Here is a 24,936-nt window from a genome sequence, read left to right as displayed (position 1 = left end):
CCTTACTACACTAATGGAAACACAGTTCCTGATGTCCCCTTTTTCAAGCATCTTTCTTTTGTTGTTCTTGTTTTTGAGATATAAGGTGGATATTTTTCTGAAGGGTAAACGTTTTCCAAATCGGTGCATGTCAGCACTGTAAAAAGAAAGAAAAAGACAGTTTTAAGAGCTAGCATTTTTATAGAGGGAGATAGAAGGTAAATCACTATCCAATCTGGATTGTGATCTGGCTGCTGCCTGTAGCCCTGTAAAAGTAAAATACTAAGGAGGCAAAGGCAATGGTTGTTGGGTGAGCTGTAATTAAACACACACACATGCGCGCGTGCACACACATTTCTTTACAATACATTTGAATTTCTCCCTCCTCTTGCAGCAAAATGCAGAGACTCAAAGTGCCCTCCCCTCCCTTCCCAAGAACTAGTTCAAGCTGGCTGGTAGCCCTGAAATAAATGTGGAAAATATTATGTAACTTTGCTCTGTGCTGCTGCACTGGCAGCATAGGCACTAGGCAGGATTCTGCTACTCTATCTGGCTATTTTTGGTGACCAAAGGCCTTTCTTAAAGTTTACATCTTTATTTCCTCTCTCCTTGTCCCCTCTCATTTTTTTCCCTTTTCACTGCCAGAGTAATGTAAACCAAACATCTGACAGCAGGCAGACAATGGCAGCAAAGTTGTTTCAAGGGCTTGATGTTACATGGTTTTTTGTTTTTTTTTTTTTGTAATGAGGACAGAAGAAGGTGGATAAGAATATAGATCCTGACTGCATTGGAGCACTGAAACAGTCAAGTCAGTGATTCCCTCATCCTGGAGTTATACACTGTGTCAATACCTCCCTCTGCTGAGAGCTCAACATTCCTTCTCCCACACTTGATTATTTTTTTCAGTGGAAGCACTTGAATAGAAGCACAATCAGTTTATAATACATGATGGAACAGCCTGAGAACTGTAGTAGAGGTGCTCTGTGGGATTCTCTGGGTGTGTACACATTTTCCCCTAATCAAGTGCTGTTCATCTGTACACTAGAATCTGATGTTAGGGAATGATAATAAAGAGTCACTGATCTTTTTATATTATCTTAAAGACTCCCTGCTACTTCGTGGGAAGGTTTAAGGAACATTCTATTCACAGGCAACTCTACTTATATACATGTTTTACAATTTTGTGTTCCTTTCAGTTTTTCTCCATAGAAATATAGCATGGAAACATAGGACTTTTTTTTTTAATTTTGATGTATGAACTATCAGGTGAAGTTGTATGGCTTGTGCTGTTTGACCAGTCAAATGGATGATCATAATGACCTTAAAATCTATGAATAATCTTACCTATACTGGTAACTCTATGAGTAACTTTGTTAGAAAGGTCAGAATCAGGCCCCTAAACTCTGTTGTTCAGAGACTGCCATATTAGGTGCCCAAGCTGACTATTCCTTACTTCCAATCACATATGTTGTAGATTTTAAAAAGTGACTAGTGATTTTGGCTGTCTCCATTTTTGAATGCCCAACTCAAGACACCAAAAGGGGCTTGATTTTCAGACGGTGAGCATTGGACTCTATCTGAAAACCAGGCCACTTTAAGGTGGCTCAAACTGGGCACTAAAAAAATGGAGAGATGCAAAATCTCTAGTTGCTTTTGAAAATCTTGGCCATAGGGTAAGACCTGAGATTTAACTGGCACTGTGCTACTCCATTTACATCAGAAGAGTTCATCCCAATTTGCACAGAGGTAAATGAGATCAGAATCAGGCCCTTTGTGTTTAATTTGTAACAGCATGCTTGGTTGCTCTGGAAATTTTGATGATGATAGGAATGACACCAGCTAAGGAATAAGCAGCAGGAGCAAATTAACTCCTGAAAGCAAAGTCCTGGGGTACATGCAAATTGGTCTAATAATAAAGCACAAGAAATGAGATATCTACCTGATCTGTGAAGCTTTCTAAGATCGTGTACAACTTGTGTATGCTCTGTCTTCTACCGTATTGTAAAATATCAGACTTCCCCCTGTTCTATTTCTTACATATTTGTGTGCAACAGAAAAGTTTAAGTTAAATGCACCTATTAATTACAGTGTGCACTGTGGGAACATTTTGAAAAGCTGGCCTCAGTTTTTTCACTTGTGAATTGGATTTACCATTATTGTGGTGGCACAGCTGAGTTTATTTAGATATTTAAGTTCCTGGTGTGTAGGTGCAGTCATCTATTTGGAAATCAAAATGATTTATGCAGAGTTTAATTCACAATTAAATACAGGTGCAAAATTCCATCAACAAGTAATTCTACCTAGAAAAGGCCTGATCGATTCCTGAAAGATTCCTGTTGACTTTGATGGGTTTTTTATTAGGACCTGATTGCAGGCACAAAATCAAGGGCTAGAGTATCTATATATATAAAGCCTATGGAAGCTGTTGGTGCCAAGCACCGCTGAAAACCAAGCCCATAGTCTGTAAGTATAATCATAAGAACACCTTATCTCATCATTTTTAATTATACATGTTGAATTATCTCTTTTTAAAAGCCATAAAGTGATTTCAGGCTGGTTACGTTATACTGTTTGAGATCATTTAAAGAAAAGCACACCTTGATTCTAATTTCCAAAGGCTGCACTAATGTAAATGGAGAGAGAGACAGCATGGTTTCCTGACTAAAACTCAGGTTTCAGTATATATCTTACTACAGATAGCATTGTTACGTTGCGTAAGCATATCTTGTATTCTGTGTAGGTTTAATATCATTCTGGGAATCATTTTCCATGGGCCCAGCTAAGAGAAAACACTCAGTTCTATGCTTTGGTGCTCAGATTGGCTTCGATGCCCAAATTGTTAATTTGAATGCCTTCTGCAGATCCAGGGACAAGGGTGGATGGGTGCCATGGAAGCAGCCAGAAGGGTTAAAGATGCGTTTAGAAGGAGCTGTATCTGTGGATCCTGGAGGCATGATCTTCTTCCCCTGTGTGAAGTTTACCTTCCTCTAATGAAAAGTTTGCACAGTTCCAATGGGCGTGATTCTGAAAATTAAATTTCACTGGCTCTTCAGATGAGTGGTTTCAGTTTTGTGATGGAGAGCAGTTGGCAATCCTGCACAATCCGTCTGTTTTATTGATATCATTGGGAAACATATTGGTACTGTAGGCATGCTGTACTCTTCTAGAAAACTCTTTTTTTGCATGGTAGGGAGTCTAAGGTGAATGTGGTAAATTCTAAAAGGGAATTCTGAAATGTGAGACTGCTGCTATTTGGAATTTTAAAAACTGGGCTAAAATCTGTGTATCCTGGAGGTCACTCTCTCAGACTGCCTCATATTGTTCATTTGCAGAGCTGTAGCTATATTGGTCCCAGGATATCAGAGAGACAAAGTGGGTGAGGTAATATCTTTTATTGGACCAACTTCTGTTGGTGAAAGAGACTAGCTTTCAGAGCGGGTCTGAAGAAGAGCTCTGTGTAGCTTCAAAGCTGGTCTCTTTCACCAACAGAAGTTGGTCCAATAAAAGATATTACCTCATCCCCCTTGTCTCTCTGATGTTGCTCATTGCAGAAGCTGGCGATGGTAGGAAGATCCTATAAAGATTCCAAGGGCTCCGACTCCATACAGAATAAATGTAATTACTTCTTTTTTCCTTTTTTTTTTTTTCCTTTTTATTGTTTCAGGCATAAGAAAAATAAGTGCAAAGAGTTTAACAACTATAGTGTCCGTAGGCTTGATTGCTCAGTATAGCAAAGCAAAACTATTTTGACTGGTACTAGTAAAGTAATATATTACGGCATGGAAAAATGTATATACAAAGTTATGCTTACAATGAGTATTAGTTACATACACTGCATGGCCATCTGCTCTAATTTTGCTTAGTGTACCTCACCCTTACATTTTTAGATGTATGCTCCCTGGTAGAGGTAGCTGCTATTTTGTGGTGAGGTACATAGTTTATTGAGAAGATACATACTGTGGTGTTTACTTTTGTTTCTTATTTTTGTTGTTTTCTCTTAATCTAAAATACAGTTATTTCAGCTGTAAGACTATGTAAATGCTGCATATGTGTGGATAAACCTAAAAGCGAGTAGCTTATAAATGGCAGCCATATTGTTAGCTACACAGGGCTGGTTCTTCTTTCTCATACATAAATTTGTCACTGTAACTAGATTGAAGTAAATGGAGATACTGCTGATTTAAACCACTATCAAGTGTAAGCCCAATTCTCCTCCCACTTACTTGTTTTATTTTAGGGTGGTAGCTTTCTCCATTGAGAGATTATCACAGATTTTTGACACCCATCTGACTATTGAAAGGGCCTTCTATTCATTTGTAACTCTGAAATGGACTGCTGGAAGAAAGTAAAGAAATGACTGACATTTAGCCAAATGTCAGTATACCAGGCAGAGTAAGTCCATGGGACAAGTTCATGGAGGATAGGTCCATCAATGACTATTAGCCAAGATGGTCAGGGATGCAACCCCATGTTCTGGGTATTTCTAAACCTCTGATTGCCACAAGCTGGGACTGGATGACAGGGGATGGATCACTCAATAAATTGCCTTGTTCTGTTCACTCTCTCGGAAGCCCCTGGCATTGACCACTGTCAGAAGACCGGATACTGGGCTAGATGAACCATTGGTCTGACCCAATATGGCCATTCTTATCTTCTTATCATATCTCACTAATGGGATGTTCCCTCCTAACATGATTGAAATCTCCAGTGGAATCACTCTTCCTTCTGTAGGAGTTCCCATATGAATTACCCATGTTGAAAAGTCTGTTTGTATGATGTAAATTCTATACAGAATTTGATATTGACTTATAGTATTGAGTGCAGCTAGAAATGTTGGTAATGTGTTTTGTAAATTTAGCACCAGAATTTTTCAGCATGAGGGAGATGAAAGGAGTTTAGCCAAGCATATCAGAACTATTGTATTTACATTTCAAATCTGAGTGCCACTGAACTTAATTTAAATACATATATAACGGCTGTATTGAGCAACCAATATTCTAGCTTAGGGGCATGTTAATGGCCAAAGCAGAAAGCTGTCTGTTCATGTCTAGCAGCAGTTAGAAAGCAAATGGAAGACTGAAGATTAAGTCAGAAGGGATCATTATTAGAGTTGTGCTCAATGCTCGGTGAAATCTGAGACCAGGCGAATCTCAACTGGTTTCAGGTTTTCTGACAGTCGAAACTCAGATCGGCTTTCTTGAGAGTTTTTCTAAGGTTCAAGAATTTCTGAACAAACCTAGACCTGCTGAATACTTAGAACTTGAATAGTAGCTTTATAATACGTGCTCAAAGCACTTTACAAACATTGACTAATTAATTCCCACAGTTAGGGAAGTATGATAATCCTCATGTTACAGATGGGGTCCTGAGGCAAGGAGATGAAGGGCCAGATTTTTAAATATATTTAGGTGCCTAAAGATGCAGATAGGAGCCTACTGGGGTTTTCAACAGCGTCTAGGTGTCTAACTCCCATTTGGAAATCTCATTAGGCGTCTGTCTGAATCTTCAGGTGCCTACCTACCTTTAAACATTTGGTCCAAGTGACTTGTCCAAAGTCTCTCAGTAAGTTTGTGGCAGAGCTGACACTAGAACTCATGACTGGAGCTGGATGAACTATCTGCAATGAAAAAGTTGCATGAAGAATATAGTCTTTTTTTTCCCAGTTTGCAAATTCTTTGCAAGCTGACTTTGATTTTAACACACCTGTTAATTGTTCAAATAATGAGAATATATTTCACTCTAGGGGTAGATCGCAAGTCATTCGCTGTAACTATTGTTTTGGTTATTTGCTAATCATAATTAGCTGTTTGTATTATGTGATTGTATTATTACTGCACTCTAACTGAATGATACTCAAGCCCACAGAGAACTTTAATAAGGGGCACACAAATACTTGTGTGAATACATATTTGCCTATGTATCTGTCAGTTTGGGAAGCTAAGTGGCTAATTCCACAATTTATACATACAAGTGAAAGAAGATGGTCTTTTCATTAAGTCATTGAACTAGAAATCTGAGATTTAGCTTCTATGAGGCCCTATCACAGCCTTCTTGTGTGACCTTGACCTTCTTGTGTGACCTTCTCTGTGTGTCAGTTTCCCCATCTGTAAAATGGGGGTAGTTGTGCTTTCCCACCACACAGGGCTGTTGTGAGGGTACGTTGAGTTTGTGAGGTGCTCAGATGCTACCGGGAAGCAGAGGAAGATTAAATAAAAATTCTATTAAATGGGCAAAATGTTTTCACTTACTACAAAGTTAAATTCTGATTTTCAAGCCTTTCTCCCACATTCTTATCTGCCTCCTCCAGTAATTGATCACAGCTGATGAAGAATCTGTTCTGCGTATCTTTCTTTTTTGATCTGATGACCGTTCCAGTCTCTAAATTAGCCAGCAGTGGGTGCTACAGAGAGAAGCAGCCAGCACCTTTCTATTAAACACAGGGTGCCCATGCTGGTCTGCTAGGATGATAATGCAAGACCAGTTTCACTGCTGCAGATCTTGATTGATAACTGAAAAGAAACCTGCATCTGTGGGCTGTCTAGGTCAAGCTGGCTTTTACCGTTTTATCACCATATGCACCTGGCTTGACATAAGAAGATTTAGGGACACCATCAATCCTTGATGGAGTTCTGGCAGTTTGAAAAGACTGTTGCAAGACATCACCTTGAAAAATCTCTGGCGAGGTTACTGCTTTGACTTTAGAAGCTTCCTAGGAACAGGGAACAAAGAATGTTTGAACATGACCCCATGCAATCAATAGCTATATGGTTATTAGCTATACAATAATAAAACAGACACTGAATTTCTTCCATTGATGAATCCACTACTTATGAGGGACTATGATTAGAGAAGTTGAAGAGTACTCTGTAGGGCAGGAACAGTGCAGGGAGATGCAGTCAGCACCTTTTTGGGTCACTGCATTTGATCTGAGGAGAAAAGCAATGTGCACGTTTGGCTTCTCTGCTGAGAACTCCTTTCTTTTTAGAGAGGTGAGAGGAAACCATAATTGTGATGCCAACATAAACCCTCTTCTCACTCCCAGTTCTTCTTGAAGCTAGTTAGATTTTGGGACCAAATGAGGAATAATTTATAATGTCAGGCTAATTGATGTGAATTGTCTGTAGTAGCTGATGCTGATATAAGTCAAGAGAAACTGTTTAAGGCAGAGAGAGGCCCAAACTGTGAAATTCTGCTCCTGATCCAGATTTCAGACACTTCCCAGTTCAGGGATGGTCAGACTGAGGGATTTAGCTTGGTCCATTCTGTAGTCAGAACCTGCTCTGTGTTCAGATACTGAATATCTGGACCCAAAGCTTAGGAGTGTTCAGTTTGGGTCCATTTCTATCTTAAAGTGATGCCAAATCTGTGGTATACTCAGTTCAGTTGTGCCCACTTAGTTAACCTTTCCCTATGGCCTAGATGTGAACACAAGGCTTCTGCTGGGAAATCTGTTCACATTCAGATGACAGTGCAGTGCTGATTTTACCCAAGATTTGTTTTGTGACTAGCAGGAGGTGAGTAAGCAGGCACACATGGGGGATGTTTTTCTGCTGGAATGATGCAGAATAAAGAGGGAAAGGAAAATGAAATAAATATAAAATAAAAGCTATTTAATTTAACTGTCCACTTGCTATATCAAATTCTCTCCTAGTATGCAATCCAAATGGTATTCACAAAAAGTTCTGAAGGAACTCAGATATGAAACTGAAGAATTATCATCAGTGAAGCCAGCCTCTGTACCAGATGGCTGGAAGGTAGTTAATGTAATGCTGATTTTTAAAAAGGGCTCCAGAGGCGATCCTGGCAATTAGAGGCCAATCAGCCTAACTTCAGTACTGAGCAAACTGTTAGAAACTATTATAAAGAACAAAATTCTAAGATAAACATGATTTGTTGGGGAAGAGTCAACATGGCTTTTGTAAAAGGAAGTCAAACCGCACCAATCTATTACAATTCTTTGAGGGAGTCAGCAAGCATGTGGATAAGGGTGATCCAGTCAATTATAGTGTACTTTGACAAAGTACCACTCCAAAAGCTCTTAAGGAAACTAAGTAGCCATGGGATAAGAGGGGAGGTCCTCTCATGGATCAGTAACTGGTTGAAAGTCAGGAAATAAAGTGTAGGAATAAATTATTAGTTTTCACAATGGAGAATGTCAGTCTCCATTCTCTCCCAAGGATCTGTACTGGGGTCTGTGCTGGTCAACATATTAATTAATGATATAGAAAAGAGAGTGAATACTGAAGTAGACAAGTTTGCATATGATACAAAATTATTCAAGATAATTAAGTCCAAAGCAAGAAGTTACAGGGGGAATCTCACAAAACTAGGTGACTGGACAACAAATTGGCAGGTGAAATTCAATGTTGATAAAAGCAAAGTAACGCATGTTGGAAAAAATTCCAACTATACATATATAACAATGGGTTCTAAATTAGCTGTTACCACTCAAGAAAACTATCCACACTGACCCCAAGATTTCTATCTGAAAACCTCTACTCAATGCATAGCAGCATTCAAAAAGGCTAACCATATATTCGGAATTATTAGGAAAAAATAGAAAATAAGGTAGAAGAATATCATAATACCACTATATAAATCCATGGTGCATCCACACCTTGAATATTGTGCCCATCTAAAACAGGATATAGTGGAACAGGAAAAGGTTTAGAGACAGGCAACGAAGATGATTCAGGGTATTGAATTGCTTCCATATGAGGAGAGAGTAAAAAAATTAGGCTGTTCATTTTAGGGATGAGATTATTAAGAGGGGATATGATAGAGGTCTATATAATCATGAATGATATGGGAAAAATGAATAGTGTTATTTACACTTTCACACAATACAAAATACAGGGGTCACCCTATGAAATTAATAGGCTGAGGTTTTAATATAAATGAGAAGTACTTATTCATGGAATATACAACTAATCTATGGAATTCTTTGCCATGGGATGTTGTGATGGCCAAAAATATAATTGGGATAAAAAATGAATTGGATAGGACCATCAATGGTGATTAGCCAAGATAGTCAGGGATGCATCCCCATGCTCGGGATAAACATAAACCTCTGACTGCCAGAAGCTGGAAGTGGAAGGTGGGTGGATCACTCCAGAATTGCCGGTTCTGGACACTATCCCTGAAGCTCTGGTATGGAACCACTATGGGAGACAGGATACTGGGCAAGATGGACCATAGTCTGACCCAATATGGCAACACTTATCTTCTTATGTCCTGCTGTCTTCAAGAGGTGCAGCTGAGAGCAAACATTGATCCATTATTAACCCTTTTGTTGTAGGAAAGTGTCTAGGCTTGCATCTTCAAGTGGTGTGAATTGAGGAAGTTCCATTGACCTCAATGGAGCTCAATCTATTTAAACACCGACTGAGAATCTGGTTAGTTAGGGAATGTAGAATTGAAAAGCAAACCCAGAATATGTTCCTCCTCTTGATTCTCATTAGCTAGCTCTCATCTGGTCACTGCCAGTCAAGGTGGACAGTCTATGCTAGCCACATATTTGAACTTTTTTAGATAAAAATTATATACATGGGAGGCAGAATGGCTTAGAGCACTGGACTGGGACTCAGGACACCTATGTTCTAATTCCAGCTTTTCCACTGGATTGCTCAGGGGATCTTTAGGTAAGTCACTTCACTTCTCTGTCCCTTAGTTTCCTCATCTGTAAAATTGGATAATGAGGTTTACCTTCTCTGTAAAGTGCTTTGAGATCTATACACAAAAAGTGCTATATAAGAGCCAGGTATTATTATAGCTAGTTATTCTAAGTCAGTGCTCATTGACATCTGAATCTCAAATTATTTAGTTCATTATATTGCTAGTCTTTTAATTTTCTGAAAATCTGTGTATATCTTAATTTGGCGTAGATTAAATTATGGCAGCCACAATAAGTGGTGGTTCTTCTTAACAGCTGCCATTTATTTTTAGTAAACACACAGACATCTATAATATTTTGGAACATATTTGACTTTTTCCTCACAAATTATTTTTAGGTGCATATAATACTTGAGTGTATGCCAATCTACCCAGCCATGCCCCAGTTCAGAATTCTGAAGTGTTGATCTATGTATAAAAGAATGAGACTTGTAGACAACTATATATGGTAGCAAGAGCCATCCTTAAAAATGCTACAATAGTCTACAGAACTGGTCCAAATCACTGCAGTGACACTATTGTAAATTAGTGTTTTTAGTCCATTACTGTAAAATACTGTAGTGTTTTTTTTAAATAAGGACACAATGTTCTGTGTCCTGTAATGATTGCAGGACATGGGGCAGTGTGACGCTTATACGGACCCCATTATATAAAGCTGTCTCTTGCAGTGCTTGCGTATAAGACTTGAAGACCCCATCATGACATTTCAGAATAGAAAACTTTGACTACCAGATTTGACTCATATAAGAGTACATATGTTAGGTTACATGATATGTGTGATTTGCACTGTGAAACTGTGGTCATATTAGATCCCCCAACTTCCATAACATCACTGCTCGTACTCAGGACAGGACTGCTGACATAAGTAAGTAATGTGTATTATTGTTTTCTTTCTTCCTGTAAAATAACTGACGCGTTGCCCAAAGGCCTAATTCCAGCAGGAGTAGCACAGTGGAAAATGTAAGTCTTCCTATTGATCTGGGTGACAGAAATGTTGATCAGACTCGTCCAGTAGAGACTTGTGTCTCAAAAGAAATAAGAGTGCAGCTTTTAATCGACACTGGTCCACAGAGTTCTGTTGGCTTGAGCACAGCAGTGAGGGAGAACAGAAGAACTGTGTTTCATATCCATATCCCATGCAAGGCTTTGGCAATGGAAGTGCTAATGAAGCATTTATATGGCAGGGTTTTACAAATGGGAGGGCGCGGGGGAGAGAAAAGTACCAGAAAAATTTACATTAGCTCTTCCAAACTTAACACAGCCCAATCGCTGCACATAATTTACTGGTGGAAAAGCGTGTAATTCTTTAGCACAGTATTATTTCAGTGATTGTGTTACTGTATATGTATTCACATGAACATCCATTTTTCATATAGTAAATTCGGTGCATGCAATTATCTCTTTGCATCCATGTATATCATTTGAATCTACAACATGTCTGTTTTTTAACATCTTGGCCTTAATGTCATGTTGCTTCCTGCTTTTCTAAACAGATTGTCTTGACTTTCTGTTGCTCTCTCCTCCAGTTGATTATTTCTCTTTTAATATCTTCTGCACCTGGGTGCTATTCAGAGTCCTCCTGCTGACACCTCATCCATCTCCTGCATGATGGTGGTCTCTTGCAACCACGCCCACTTTGTGATACCGAGCTGCCCAGTACACTCAGCAATTGTATGCTGTTGCCTCACTTGCTACTCTGTTCCCGTGTTTGATTTACTTACAGAGTGCATCATTTACTACAGCTCTTAAGGGTACCTTTATTACACACTTGGGGCCAGATTCTTTTCTAAGGGCTGAGGCAAAACCCACATTTAAAGACTTCCAGTGATTCCATTGGGCTTTGGATCAGGCCCTGAGATATTCTGGCATAAATGCAGAGTAATTCCTTTGGCTTTAGTGGAGTTGCTCTGCATTTACACCTGTTTGTCAGATGAGACTCTAACCTGGTGTGACTGCCGCACATCCCCCGGCCCTCAGCATAGTGTTCAGTGCCATACCAAGCATAGCTAGTTCTGGTTCTTCATTGTGGGGTTATCTTCCCACTGCTTTAATTTTAAAATGAGCTATTTTTTATAAAGTTACAGCCTTGACTTTAGGTATATATAATTGCAATTCCAAGCAATGTACCCCTCTTCCCACTAGAAGCATTTTAGGACACCACAGAACAATATTTAAAAGACAACCACATACAAATATAATAAGATAGAAGTTAATTAAAATAGAGAAAAAATCTAAATCCAGACAACTCCTCAAGCATGGCAACACCTAGAGAATACAGCTGTTGGCAGTGGAAATGATTTTTTTAGCTGAGAATGACCAAGATCGAACTCCCATGAAAGCCCATTTCACAATCTTGAGCCCTCAGTTGCACGTTCTCTCACCAATTTAAGACTAATTGGTGTCACCCCCCAAAACTGGTTTGAGAAGGAATCCAGAGCAAGAACAGGAAGCCAGTAAACTGAGAACAGGTCCCTCAGGGTCTCTCCCATTGTTTGTGGCTAATGGGCCTGAATTGGCTCCCATGGAAGGGAATGGCAAAACTCCTGTTCAAAGGAGTGGTGTATGTTCAGGCCCTTCTACATCAAAGCAAGGACCCAATCCTGCAGCACACACCACTATTTTTTATCACTGCAGAACCTAAGAACCCTAATCAAGAATCAGGGTCCATGGTGCTAGATGCTGTACAAAGAAGTAATAAAGAAGTCAGTCTTTGCCCCAGATTGCTCATACCCTCAGTGTCAAACAGGAGGCAGCAGGTGGCTGAAACAGACAAACAGCTGGGTGCAAGGATGAGGTAAAAATAAAATGAACGGAGTTGAGTGGAAAAGCAGATGTCTGAGCTTGCCACTTTCTGAAACCAATGCCTGATGGATGGTTTGTAGGCAAGAAACCTTGATTTCAGGGTTGGGTTCCATGACTGTAATTCACCTTTGGTACCATGAGCAACCCGTGCAAAGAAAATGCAGTTTTTAATCTCTCTCCAAATATTTTTTCCCTGTCTAGCTATCTTATTTTCTCTTTACTTCTCATCAGCCCTATGGTTGAATGCTTTTACTTGTTCACTATTCAAGCCTTTACATTGTTGGGTTCTGTCATTTATACCACACATGCTCCACCACCTTGCACTGTTTAATCCTGTAACAGCACTTTGGTACACAGTGTGTGGGAAAAACCATGGTATGCTTGTATTATACATTGTCGCTCTGTTCAGTGTTAGTGTGGCATGACTGGCAAACACTAAGCACAGAGGTCACATCAGCCTGTTTCATCAAAAGTGTGAAACCATGTATGGAAGCCTCCCAGGTTCAGTGTGCTTTCTGGTTTTTTTTTTTTTTTTTTTTGCCCCCCCCTCCGTTTTCTGAGCAGAGCTCTGACTGTAAACAGATCTTTTTTGTTTTGTTCCTTTTGCTCTGCATGCATCTCTTCCTGCAGGACAGCCATGTTACTGCACAGTTATCTACAGAGCAGCAGCATTTTCCCTTTAAAAGCTTCTTATGCAGTCTCATGATTATGGCCGCCCTTTTTTAAAATAAAAGACCAATCTTAGCTCCTTTGTTGGGTAAAATCAGCACTAACTTCAAGTGAGAATTTTTTCTGCTTTATCCTGTTCACCCAGGTTTTGGTAGGTCACATGCAAACTGTTCTTAAACCTACTTCTATTTTGATGCTTGTTTGATGCAATAACTAGGAAACAAAATATATGTACTATAAAATAATAACAATAAAGAGCCTGACTTTTCTTTCACTTATACTGCTTTTATATCACTTATGTCAGTGGAGTTACTCTAGATCTACACTGGTGTAAACGAGAGGAGATTCAGCCCTATTTGGTCTTTGCAGATGCATGCTAGACTACAAGATTGCATTTTAAATTTTATCCTGTGAGCCTGATTCCTTACTTCCGTGTATCTACCACTCACCACCATCAGGAATAATGTTTTATACCTTTCTTCACAGGTGTGACTGTGAGGCAGTGTTATCTAGGTGATGGGAGACCTGGTTTCTTGTCTGAACTCTGTCATTGGCTTGCTGTGTGACAACATGTAAATTTCAAGATCTAACAGCTGAAAGATGAAGCTAGACAAAATCGGAGTAGAAATAAATGCAAATTTTCAAAAGTAAGGGTAATTAACCATTGGAACAACTTGCCTAGGGAAGTTGAGGATTCTTCATCACTTAAACTCTTTAAATGAAGACTGGATTTCTTTCTAAGAGATAGTTGGCAATCCCTCAAAGTTCATGGATGATTGTCCTCCATGAAATGATATCCAGTTATTGCTGGTGGATCCATAGATGGCTAATAATTCCATTCTGGGATCTACAGATCATGTTGCATTTGGGGCAGACATTTCCCAGTGGAAGGGGTGGATATGGATTGTTGAGTCGGGCTGTGGCATGTTCTTTCCCCCATTTCTCGGTTTCCCGTTGTCTTTGTTGGATCTCGAAATACTGGGATCCTTGTCACAAGGTCCTTTTTCCTTTTTGGTTGGTCGAGGGCTTGGGTTTCTCATGAAGTTATGTCAATACTGCAGTTCTTCATGTTGACTTTGAGGGTGTCTTTGAAGTGCTTTTTTTTGTCTGTCCCTCGTCTGTTGGCCATGGTTCAGTTGTGAGAACATGACCTGCTTCAGGAGTTGATTGTCTGGCATTCAAAAAACATGACCAGCCCAAAGGAGTTGATGGTGGATGATCATAGCTTCAATGCTGGAGGTTTTGGCTTGGTGGGTCAGTAATCCTACTTGATTCGGAGAATCTTGCAGAGGCACCATTGATAGTATCATTCAAGAATCTTGAGGTGTCTACTTTACGTGTTTGAGCACTGTACAAAAAAGGAGGAATAACAACAGCCTGGCACTTAAGAAGATATGCTCTAGCACAGCCAGAAGTTATGGACTTGAAGCAGGATTTAGTGGGTAAAATTCTCTGGCCTTTATTTTAGATTGAGGTCAGACTAGATGACCATAATGATCCTCCCTGCATCAGAATCTATGAAAACTACAGAAGGTGCAAAGCAGTGGAGCATCAGGTTGTGTCCACGAGATACCTTAGATATGCTGTTGTGCGAGCTAAGTAATAAATAATTACACACCAAGCAAACAATCAGTCGAACAAGCAAAAAAGCCACCTACTTTAAAGAAACAGTAAGGTTGCAAAATTAAGCACTCAAAAAAGTTAGGAAATGTCAGAATTAAGGTTGCTCAGGCAGTCTTAATTCCTTCCCAAGCCCTCATGTAGATGTATTATGAAACAGTCTTTAATTGCTTGATCATGTACTATTTTTTCCACAAGACCCCTGCCTCATTCAGTGCACAGAACAGATGATGCTCACTTAATGTTCACTCCTCATTGTTCAGTGTGTGCCCCAGGCCTTATAATGATGCATGCTATTCAGCCCTGCTCTGAAGATATGATTATTCATTTTCTCATGAGCTTTTTCTATGGTGCTCATCACTACAGTATTTAAGTGCTTCACAAACATTAGTTAATTTAACAACAGCCCTGTGAGATAAGGGGTGGAATTATCTTCATTTTGCAGATGGAGATCTGAGGCACAGACAAAATGTCAAAAATGGACACTAATTTTAGGTGCTAAACTTGAGATACCTATGCCCTGATTTTTTTACAAAGAATGTAACATTTTATAGCACTGTATATGTTCAAAGCACCACTCTCATTAACTTCAGTTGCAGCTGAGCACTCAGCACTTCTGCCAGTCAGATACCAGTTGTCTCAAGTTGAACACGTCATTATTGAGCACCTGTGAAAATCTTGATTTAAGTGACTTACCTGGCATCACATGGCAACTCTGTGGCATAGGCAGGGATAGAACGTAATTCTCCAAGATGGCATTCAATTGCCTTAACCATCAGACTTTCCTTTCTCTTTTGGCAGTCCCCTGCATAATTCACTACAAAACTTCTAATCTCTGTAACAGACAAAGAAACAGTTCTATAGACAATAGTCCTTTTCACTCCACTATACTGATTCACCCCGAGCAAGTCAGTCCTGTACATTGAATAAAGCGGGTTATGTGGAAAAAATCATGAAGTTATGTAATTAAAACTGTATCATAATGCATAGATAAAAGGGGACTGAATTAAGGTTACACAGGCAACCTTAATTCTAAAACTTCCTAACTTCTGAATGCTTGACTTTGCAATCTTGATAATGTTCTTTTAATGTTGGGTTTCTATTATGTAATTTCCTAGCTTTTTATCACATTGACATCCACAGGGCTGAAACCTATAGACCTCTGCCACTTGAGCTAATGGAGTAATAGGTTGCTATTCTCTGTGTGGACCATTGCTAAAGGGGCATGGGACACTTTGCCATTGAATTTCACAGATATTTGCTGACAGAAGATGAAGAGTCAGACTCGGGGATCTTCTGTTCTATTCCAGGCTGTGAAAAGGAGTGTTCTCTAGTGGGTACAGACTCTTCTGTTCATTCCCAACAAACTTTTCCTTCAACTTGTTCCTGTCCCTGTCCTGTCTCATCCCTATCCATTATTTCTCATCCCAGTCCCTTTATCCTCACCTAGCCAACCCCAGTGTCCCCCCCCCCCCAAGTCCCCATCTCCTAGCTCAGTCATTCCCAGTCCCCAGTCTCTGTCCCCATTTTCCTTTTCCAGCCATTCCCAGAGCCTCCCCTATCCACGTTCCCCATCCCCAGTCCCAGTATCCCTCCCCAGGTTTCTCAGCCAATTTCTCCCCTTTGTCTCTTTACCCAGTCATTCCCAGTACTCCCCTCCTATCAAGCCCCTCATCAAATCTTTCCTTCCCCATCCAACTGGTTCTCAGTCCCAAACTCCTTTCCCTGCCATTCCCAGGTGCCTCATGCAATGTCAGTATTTTACTCACGCACAGCTTTCCGCTCAGTTTCCCTTCCAGCCCCAATCTCTGCCCTGGCTCCTCCCGAATTCCCAGTCCCAGTCTCCCCCCTCCACTTTTTGTCCCAACCTCCTCCTCCACCTTCCCCCGACCCCTGAGGTCCAGTTCTTACCTGACTTGAATACAGATGGGAATCTTCCTTCTCCGTGCTGTCTGGACACCAAGCAGGGTCATTGAGGGCTCAGGAGAGACTGGCTGCCTGTTCTTAGTTCCCATGTGCAGCCCCATCCTGGCCCAAAGCAGCCAGGAGCAGCTTTGCCCCCATGCCCTAAGCTAGAGCATGGTCAGTGATCCTGTGGAGATGCTCCAGGCACAGTATGGTCAGCACCAGGAGCTGAGAGAGGCTGGGAGCATGCTCAGTGAGGATGGAATCTGAAGATTTAGCTGCTAATATCTAAGAAGTCTGTAATGAGCATGTGCAAACTGAGATTTTTTTCAAGGTCTTATAAAGTATCCAAATGGGTAAAGGTTGGCAAAGTTTTTTTTATAAGCGACTAAAAACAAGATCTTAAGGGAAGTGTTGGGCAACCTTAATAAATGCAATGCTACTAACCCCACCTGTAATAAAGGCCATATTCTGGACTCATTTACACTGATGTAAATCTGTGATCAGAATCTGGCTTCCAGTCTTTCATTCTGACTAAAGAGGGAAAATCAGGCTGTGGAATAAGAACCACCCCAATCTAAGGGCTGGTTTGCCCTTCCCTAAAATGATCCCATCTGAAATACTAGTTACAGAATGAAACCTATGTTTCTCTCTCATTCTGCTACATAAAGGAAAAACAGCTGGGTAACTGCTCCTCAGTGGACCATCAGCCTGATCCTCATGTGATCTATACCCATTTTACACTGATGCAACTATTTTATACTGGTGTAAGTAAGAGGGAACTATGGGCCAGATTTTCAAGTGCTCAGCAATCACCGTCGGGGCCAGATTTTAAAAATAGCTCTCATCCCATTTAGGGTATGTCTACACTAGAAAAAAAGACCCGCAACAGGGCTCAGGCTGACCCCGGTCAGCTGACTCAGGCTGGTGGGGCTCAGGTTGTAGGGCTAATAATGGTTGTTAAAACTTCCATCATCCTGTATATCCTGGATATTGATTCTTTTAGCTGCATATTCTAAAACTGAGCTGGCTTTGGTCACTCGTGAGCCCCACTTTATCTGATAACAAGCAATTGAAAGAAAAAGAAAATCTTGTTACTGAAGCCTCTGGGGAATACCAGGACTATTAAACTAGTCAGCTACTCAAACGGATCACAACAGTTCAACCAGATTAGACAATTCTCACTTGTTACAACTGTCATTCAAGGGTTCAGACTTGTGACTTTTTGGATGGCTTTTTTTTTTTTTTCTAGGCAGACCAAACAGTTTAATTTTACAAAAGTCCTGAGGTCTAGAGTTGATATGGTGCTGATTAGAAGGCAGTCAATGAAACAGAAATCGTTTCCGTGCAGAAACTGTGCAGAGATGGAGAGAGGCATAATTTGATCCTGTGCTGTAGAGCTTAGAGTGCCTGGGTTGCCTCTTTGATAGGAATGTGTATGTTGATACAGGACAGTACTTTGGTACTGGTGTTTTATTTGTAAACACTGACACTCTTTATTAGCTTGCTTTTTTGACTTTCCCACTTATCAAGGTCTCTTTCGCAAAGCTACCACATTCGAACCAAATAACAGAAGAATACTTTAATTACTCCCTCATAGGCCTCACACAGCTGGGTAATGACAACTAGTTCTATTAATATAGGGGAGTTTCCCTAGGCAGCTATTCATGCCTCTGCACAAATGTTTTTAGAAAGTCCCGCACAGTTCCTTTAATACCTCAGTAAAAGTTTTGTGGCTTAACCCTTTTAGAGGATGCTTATATATAACTACACTGAAAATCCCCTTGTGAGAACACTGTTAGTAGCCAGACAGGTTCTTCATGTTTTTTATTACAGGGTTGGAGAACTTTACAGTGAGGTGCTATTTTGGTGAAGGTGTTGGTATTAAAAAGGTTTGTAAAAGGCATCCCAGACACATCATGTAACACATTAAGAAGCAACAATAGCCTGATTATCTTCTCTAGATCTAGGACTAGCAAAGTTTAACAGCTGGTACCTGGCACAATGAACCCTGATCTCAGCCGGGACCTCTAGGCACTGATGTAACACAAATAATAAATCATAATAAACACAAAATACATCAGCTTTGGTATCAACCCAGTCCTATGACCCTGGCTGGGAGCTTGACCTTTCCAAAGGCATTCTCTGTCTTCTGTCATCCAAGCAGCCAATTTATAGTACTTTCCTTGAGTATCTGTGCAAAGAAAAAGGGGAACCTGAGCTGTTGTTAACCCTTAGTACCATCTACCCTCAGTATATTAGAAAAGATGCTAAGATTTTTTGCATAAAATGAAGCCATTCCTCCTTGAAATGTCTGGAGCTCTTACAGTTGTCTAATGAGCTCCTGTGCGGTACAGTAATCTGTACTGTGGAGTAGATGTGGGCAAACTTCAGAAGGTTCAGATAAACAGGACAGGATTCACAGGGATGACACAGCCAAGCAACATAATCTGACAAGCCCAATCCACAGCCATGCACAACTCCTTCACACACTTTTCCTCATGTGAACCTAACACACTGCTTCTCCTCCTAGGCCACATCCACCCTCCTTCTTTGTCTCCTTCCTCCCTAGGCCAGGTGGTGGCAGAAGTGGCCTGGAGAGTATATTTTGTGTGGCTCACAACATTCTTCCATTCCTGCCCTCAGTTTTTCAGAGCTGTTGATGTATATGATAGAAAAATGCCTTTGGTAAATCAAAGGGAATTACGGTAGAATTTTGATGGGCCAAACAAAAATGTGCATGCGTACAGATCAAACACACCTGAACTCTGGTAGCTCCTCATGTCTGCTCTTTCATCCTGGTATCAAGTGTGGGGGCTTTCTTTCAATGGGCACCACAGAGGATCTTCACTCCAGCCTCCAGACTGGGAGTGGTAATCTTCATCCCCTCCTCAGATTTTGAGCTGTGAGAGAATCTTGACCCCCACCTCATGTCTCTGCAGGGAACCCAGGTTGGAGGAATGGTGGGGGTTCTGAAAGTGCTAGGAGAATCTTCAAAATGGACACGAGGTCTCAAACAGAGTGAAGAGCAAAGACTCAGACCTTAGATCCATTCACTTTCTCTGTCTCAGTCTGGAACAAGTACACTTGTCTATATTGGGGAAAAAAGTCTACCTTGGTAGCAAAGGTGGAAGCTGTAGTGTAGACAGGGGATGACGGTTTTATGACTAGTGATAAAAACGCCTGCCCTCTTTCTACACTCCAGCTTCCATCGTTGCTATCCCTAGTTGAGCCAAACTGGTGATGAACTATGAGACCTGATTTTGCCAATATAGGTACAGCTGAAGAGTGAGTGGAGCATGGGTAACAAACGTCCTTCTTTCATTACTAGCTGTACCTGGTCCAGTAGGCAAATGTCTTATAACCCCATGCTCCAGTTTCAGCTTGTGGATGAAACACTACAGAATTTGGGTATTTATCTGAATTTTCTGAAGTTTCTCTAAGCTATCCAAGTCTGCAAATTTGGGCCTGAAATCTCATGAGAAAAGGCTTTCTTAGGAGACTTCTGGTTGTTTGTACTTTCAGGCAAGCTAGAAATGCTGCAGGAACACCTTCTTTTTGGTATTTCTGCACTTCCTCTTCCAGCTGAATTTTGAATCTGCAGGTGCATGAAAAAAGAGTTTACAGAACTTCAGAAATATTGCATTTCAGAACAGGCAGAAGTTCATTAAAGGGTCTGAACTGGTTCGCCCATCCTTATCCCTGAGCTCATTCTCTTTTGAGTGAGAACATGGCATCTGTGAAGATGATATTTTTCTGCACATTCGCATAATCTTTTTTAATAGTTGTTGTTTCATTGTCTTCTCCTGCCCAGGGCTTTTTCATAGAATTATAGAAGACGGGGTTGAAAAAGACCAGATGGTGGTTAAAATCATCTATGTATAAATGATATCTTGTGGTTTTGAGTATCCCAAGAGTTGGTCTTGCTCTTCTTTGATCCTGGTGGCCTATAGCAAATGCCCACTTTTGATTGTTCATTCATGTCGCTTACTCAAAGAAATTCATCACCATTATATTCATTTTTTAACTGTAGCTTTACAGCCTGCAGGCATTACACATACTCTTGAGATATACTACCATCTCTCCATCAGTTTTTCCATTGCTGTCTCTCGTATATAAATTATATACTTCATTATAGACATTCATTGGTGGAACTCATCCCATCATGGTTTAGCTATGTTCACTAGATCACTTGCTCCCTCATTTAATATTGCTTCTGGTTCTTCCTGCCAGTTTACCATTTTTCTTGTGTTTGTGCAAAGATACTTTAGTGCGCTCATTCTATTCTTGATCTTCATTTTTGATTTCAGAACGATTCTCTCTTCTGCCATGTGGGAATTATACTCCAAATTATTAAGTTGTGCTAAAGTCCTGCATCTCACTCTTGCCTACTTAGTTTAAAATTTGCCTCACAAATTCTGTTCGTTTTGAAGTTGAGAGGTCAGTATGCTTCTGCTTAAATGGAGACTTTTTAATCCAATGCAGAAGATCTCCATCTAAAACAGACTTCCATTAAAGAGGCCTTACATTCAGGGAATACCAAACCCTCTTTACACTACTGGTACATACCTTGGTTGCTATCTAAATCTCCCTTGACTTGTGTTTGGCACCAGAAGAATCACCTGTAAGAATCACCAAGTTGGTGTTCTCGTCTTCCACTTTCATCCCAGGTCCCTTGAAGGATTCATCATCATATTACATTTTCCTGCACTGGTGTCTTTAGTTGCCAGTGGGAATTTACTAGTTTCCTCTAGGATATCTGATACTGTTATTGAGATAGAATTTGTCCTGGAAGATGGAAAACCGTAGTCTTTTCTTTATCTGGATCAGTAATGTTTTGGTTCAGATTCCTCATTAAGACAACTCTTGTGTTGTTCTCAAACAACAATGTTATTGTTCTCAAACATCAGTCTGCAAAGTCTGCAGTCTTCATCTAGTGATTAAATGACATAATTAGCAATTTACACCTGTGCAAACAGAGTATAGAATAGATTTTCAGCTGGTGCACATTGGTGCTTCTCTATTAAAGTCAGGGAGGAGGATCTGGCCCTTCTAAATCAAAATAGGAGTTTTTTACACCCACTTTGTATGGTTGTAAATTGCTACACAAAATGCAAGGCCATGGAGAATCAGGTCCAAGGTGATGTCTGGTCTACATACAAAAATGCACCAAGTCAAGATGTGAATTTTTAGCAGTTTAATTTAAAGCAGTGCAATACGTTTGTGGACTCTCTTTTACATTGGTTTAAACCTGGCTTATATCGATTTAGCTTGCAAAGTTTAAACCAAAATAAGAGAATCCATACACAAAATTGCACTGGTTTAACTAAACTATTTTAAGTTAAACTGATGCAACTTCTATGTGTAGACAAGCTCTGAGTATATAGTACATTATATGAACACTAGCCTATTTAGCCCTGATTGCAATCCATTTATAAACAGAAGTGTATAGGTTGAATGGCATGAAAGTCCCACATCCAACTGATGTTGTTTTGAATGTGTATAGTCTTCCAGTAAGTTATACTACTACTAATTATTAGTAATAAATATTTATATTGCGATAGTGCCTCCAGGCTTCAGTCATTTTGGTGCCCCATTGTGCACTTACGGAAACAATAATGGGACTGTGTGAGTTTGCAGGGTTGGCTACATAGGGACTGAGCTTGGTTGAAAATTTTCTGTCAAAACAGAAAATTAGGTTTTTGACTTAAAAAAAATCACAGAAAGTGTCATCTTTTTTCACAAATTTTATATTTTTTGTCAAAAAAAAAAAAAAAACAAAAAAAAAAACCTAGCAAACTTTTTGATTTTCAGCATTTTGGCCAAAAGCTGAAAAAGAAAAAAAGTTTAAATTTTTTCATTGGACTTCCCATTTTCCTACTAGCTCTGATACAAACCTGATCACAACATCACTCAGACTGCTTTTACGCTGTAGCTCCATGTACGTCAGTGCAGTTATTCTTATGTCCACTGGTATAAAGGAGAGGAGATTCAAGCCCATATGTTTTATGGCTTTTAATTTTCCCATAAACAAAAATAATTTCAGAGTCCTAGCTCTGAAATATATTGGAAATGGATGTTTTCATCCCTGTTCAACAAAATATTTCTGAGATTTTTTTATATTCTATTAGGAGCTGTTAATTATGTAAAGAAAGACAGCTACATCCTTTTTCAAGAAAATGGTCCCCATGTCAGAATAATAATATGGAAAGGGCTGTGGAAAAATGCATATACATTTTTATGTAATATGCCTCACCAGAAGTCTTGGCAGCCTCTAATTAGCCTCTTGCAGAGACACAGGGTGAGAAAGGATTTGGCTTTAACAGTGATATGATCTCATCCTATGGGACAAGAATATAGAGTGAAAAACGTATCAGCCTGTCTGATGGAAAGACATTCATTTAAAAACAGCAAGGTTCTGTACTGAATCTGATACAGACTGTATCTGTACAATATCCTATTTTCAACTAAATCAGCCCAATAACATCCGATCTGACTGTATAGAATTGTTACTGTATAAACTCCCCAGCAAGGAGTGTGATGTGTTTGGTGTTTTTTCTTCATTTCCGGTTTGCTGGTGGAATGCTTTGCTATTGCTTCTGTATTTTCCTTTCTCTCTCTCTCTCTCTCTCTCTATTTTTCACAGCACTGTTTACTAGAGAAGGGCCTCAACCAAAGCCCTGCATCGGAAGACCCCTGAATTCTAGGCTGGTTGGATCTAGATCAAATCTAGCTAGGGTGCTCTCTAATATTTAATTCTGTGTGTAAGAAAGTTATTTCAGATGCAATACTTTTGGATTTTTATTTGGCATAAATCTATTGTTCCTCTCCTCTCTTTGTACGTTACCAGGGTTTTCCAAACATTGCACATAAAAATGTCTGAGTCAAATTACTCTAATTTTGTAACTTGCCATGTGTTAATTAGGAATGGAAGTACTGTGTCAGCTAAAACAAGGCCCACCCTCTACACCCTCCACACAAACTCACACATTAAGTGGCAGATCCTGAGCTGTAATCTAGTCTCTTTCTGCTGCTCTGGTGGTTCACAGAAACCAGAACACAGACAGATTTCCTTAGGTGGGGATTTCCCTAGCATTGGACAGTCAACTGCTGGCATAGTGTCAACATAGCTATGTCACCCCCCCTCATCTGCAGCTGCTGGCATCGGAATGCATTACCAACTACCGTTCACCAGCCTGAATAATTTAGAGCAGTCCCCTGGGTACTCTAAAGTACATTGGGTGTTGTGGTATTTTTAGTTTGACTTGAATTAAAATGTATTGGAAACCCCACAGAAAACCTGTTCTCATGAGATTTCTAGCACAGTGTTGCAGACACCGATAGTTTGGATAAGATCCCCGTGGTTGAGTTATATTAGATAAAAAAAATGTATACCCCTCACTGTATAGGACAAGAATCAAGCTCTAAGGCTGGGATTGTCACAGGGGCCAAAGGGAGTTAGGCACACAAATCCCATTGAATTTTAATGGGATTTGGGCACTAGTTAGGTTAGTTTTTTTTAAAAAGCCTAACTGTCTAGGATTAGGAAGAAACTCTCACTTTGAGCAGATTTTCAAAAATTTGCACCTTCTTCTGAAGCTTTTATTATTGACCACTGTCAGAGAATGGGCCACTGATCGGATTCAGAACACCAATTCCTATTGTACTAAAATTTCAAAGTCTTGTCTTTCATTTAGGTGAATAGAATGAGGACTGTTCTACTACTCTGCTGTTGAGAGTTGTTTGAGTGAAATGAAAAGGAGCGTGAGGTGAAGAACACCACACTTCTCTATGGCAGATTAATTGGTGTCAGTTGTGGGTTTTAACTGATATTTTATAAGACATGCATTGCAGAAATAGACAGTACAAAATATACTTCATATTCATGACATAATCTCAGCCTTTCAAAATCACAGGGATTATCATAATCCCATTACTATTTATGAAATACTGACAATATTTCCAAACCACAATTCACACAACTGTCAGAGCCATTCTGCCACTACATTCTGCTAGCTCTAACTGCTAGACCCCATCTCTTCTTGGGCCCATGGAACAGTCTGTCATCTGATACATTACCGTTACCTGTATCTAAAGGAAATACAGGTAGAGTTCACTCACCTGAGTGATCCAACCACATAAGCATTGGTAGCCTGATTTATTTTCAGATGAGCTGAGCACCTGTAGCTCCTATTGACTTCAGTGGGAATTGTGGATTCTTGTCTCTTTTTACAATTAGGTCACAGATGCTTTGTATTTTATGCCATCCAGAATCTTATGCTGTCTACC

The 24,936-nt window shown here is 40.0% G+C and overlaps 1 long non-coding RNA gene across 3 annotated transcripts in view; it reads left to right on the top strand.

The window, feature by feature from the left end:
* LOC137164534 (uncharacterized) overlaps positions 1-24,936 on the top strand; it is a 163,331-nt gene that overhangs the window by 20,902 nt on the left and 117,493 nt on the right. For 2 of the 3 annotated variants that reach the window (XR_010923085.1, XR_010923084.1), the window contains exon 1: positions 2,329-2,442. The exons of the other annotated variant lie outside the window; for it this stretch is intronic. This is a non-coding gene — a long non-coding RNA (uncharacterized lncRNA). Of the gene's footprint in view, positions 1-2,328; positions 2,443-24,936 lie in introns of those variants that run through there. 3 annotated transcript variants of the gene reach the window in all.

Source organism: Emydura macquarii, unplaced genomic scaffold (assembly GCF_026122565.2).
Source record: "Emydura macquarii macquarii isolate MOO-44397 ecotype Brisbane River unplaced genomic scaffold, CSIRO-AGI_Emac_v2 contig_2676, whole genome shotgun sequence".
In the NCBI taxonomy this organism is placed as follows: Eukaryota; Metazoa; Chordata; order Testudines; family Chelidae; genus Emydura; species Emydura macquarii.
The sequence above is the reverse complement of the archived record's forward strand: the minus strand, read 5'-3'. Positions and strand labels throughout refer to the sequence as shown.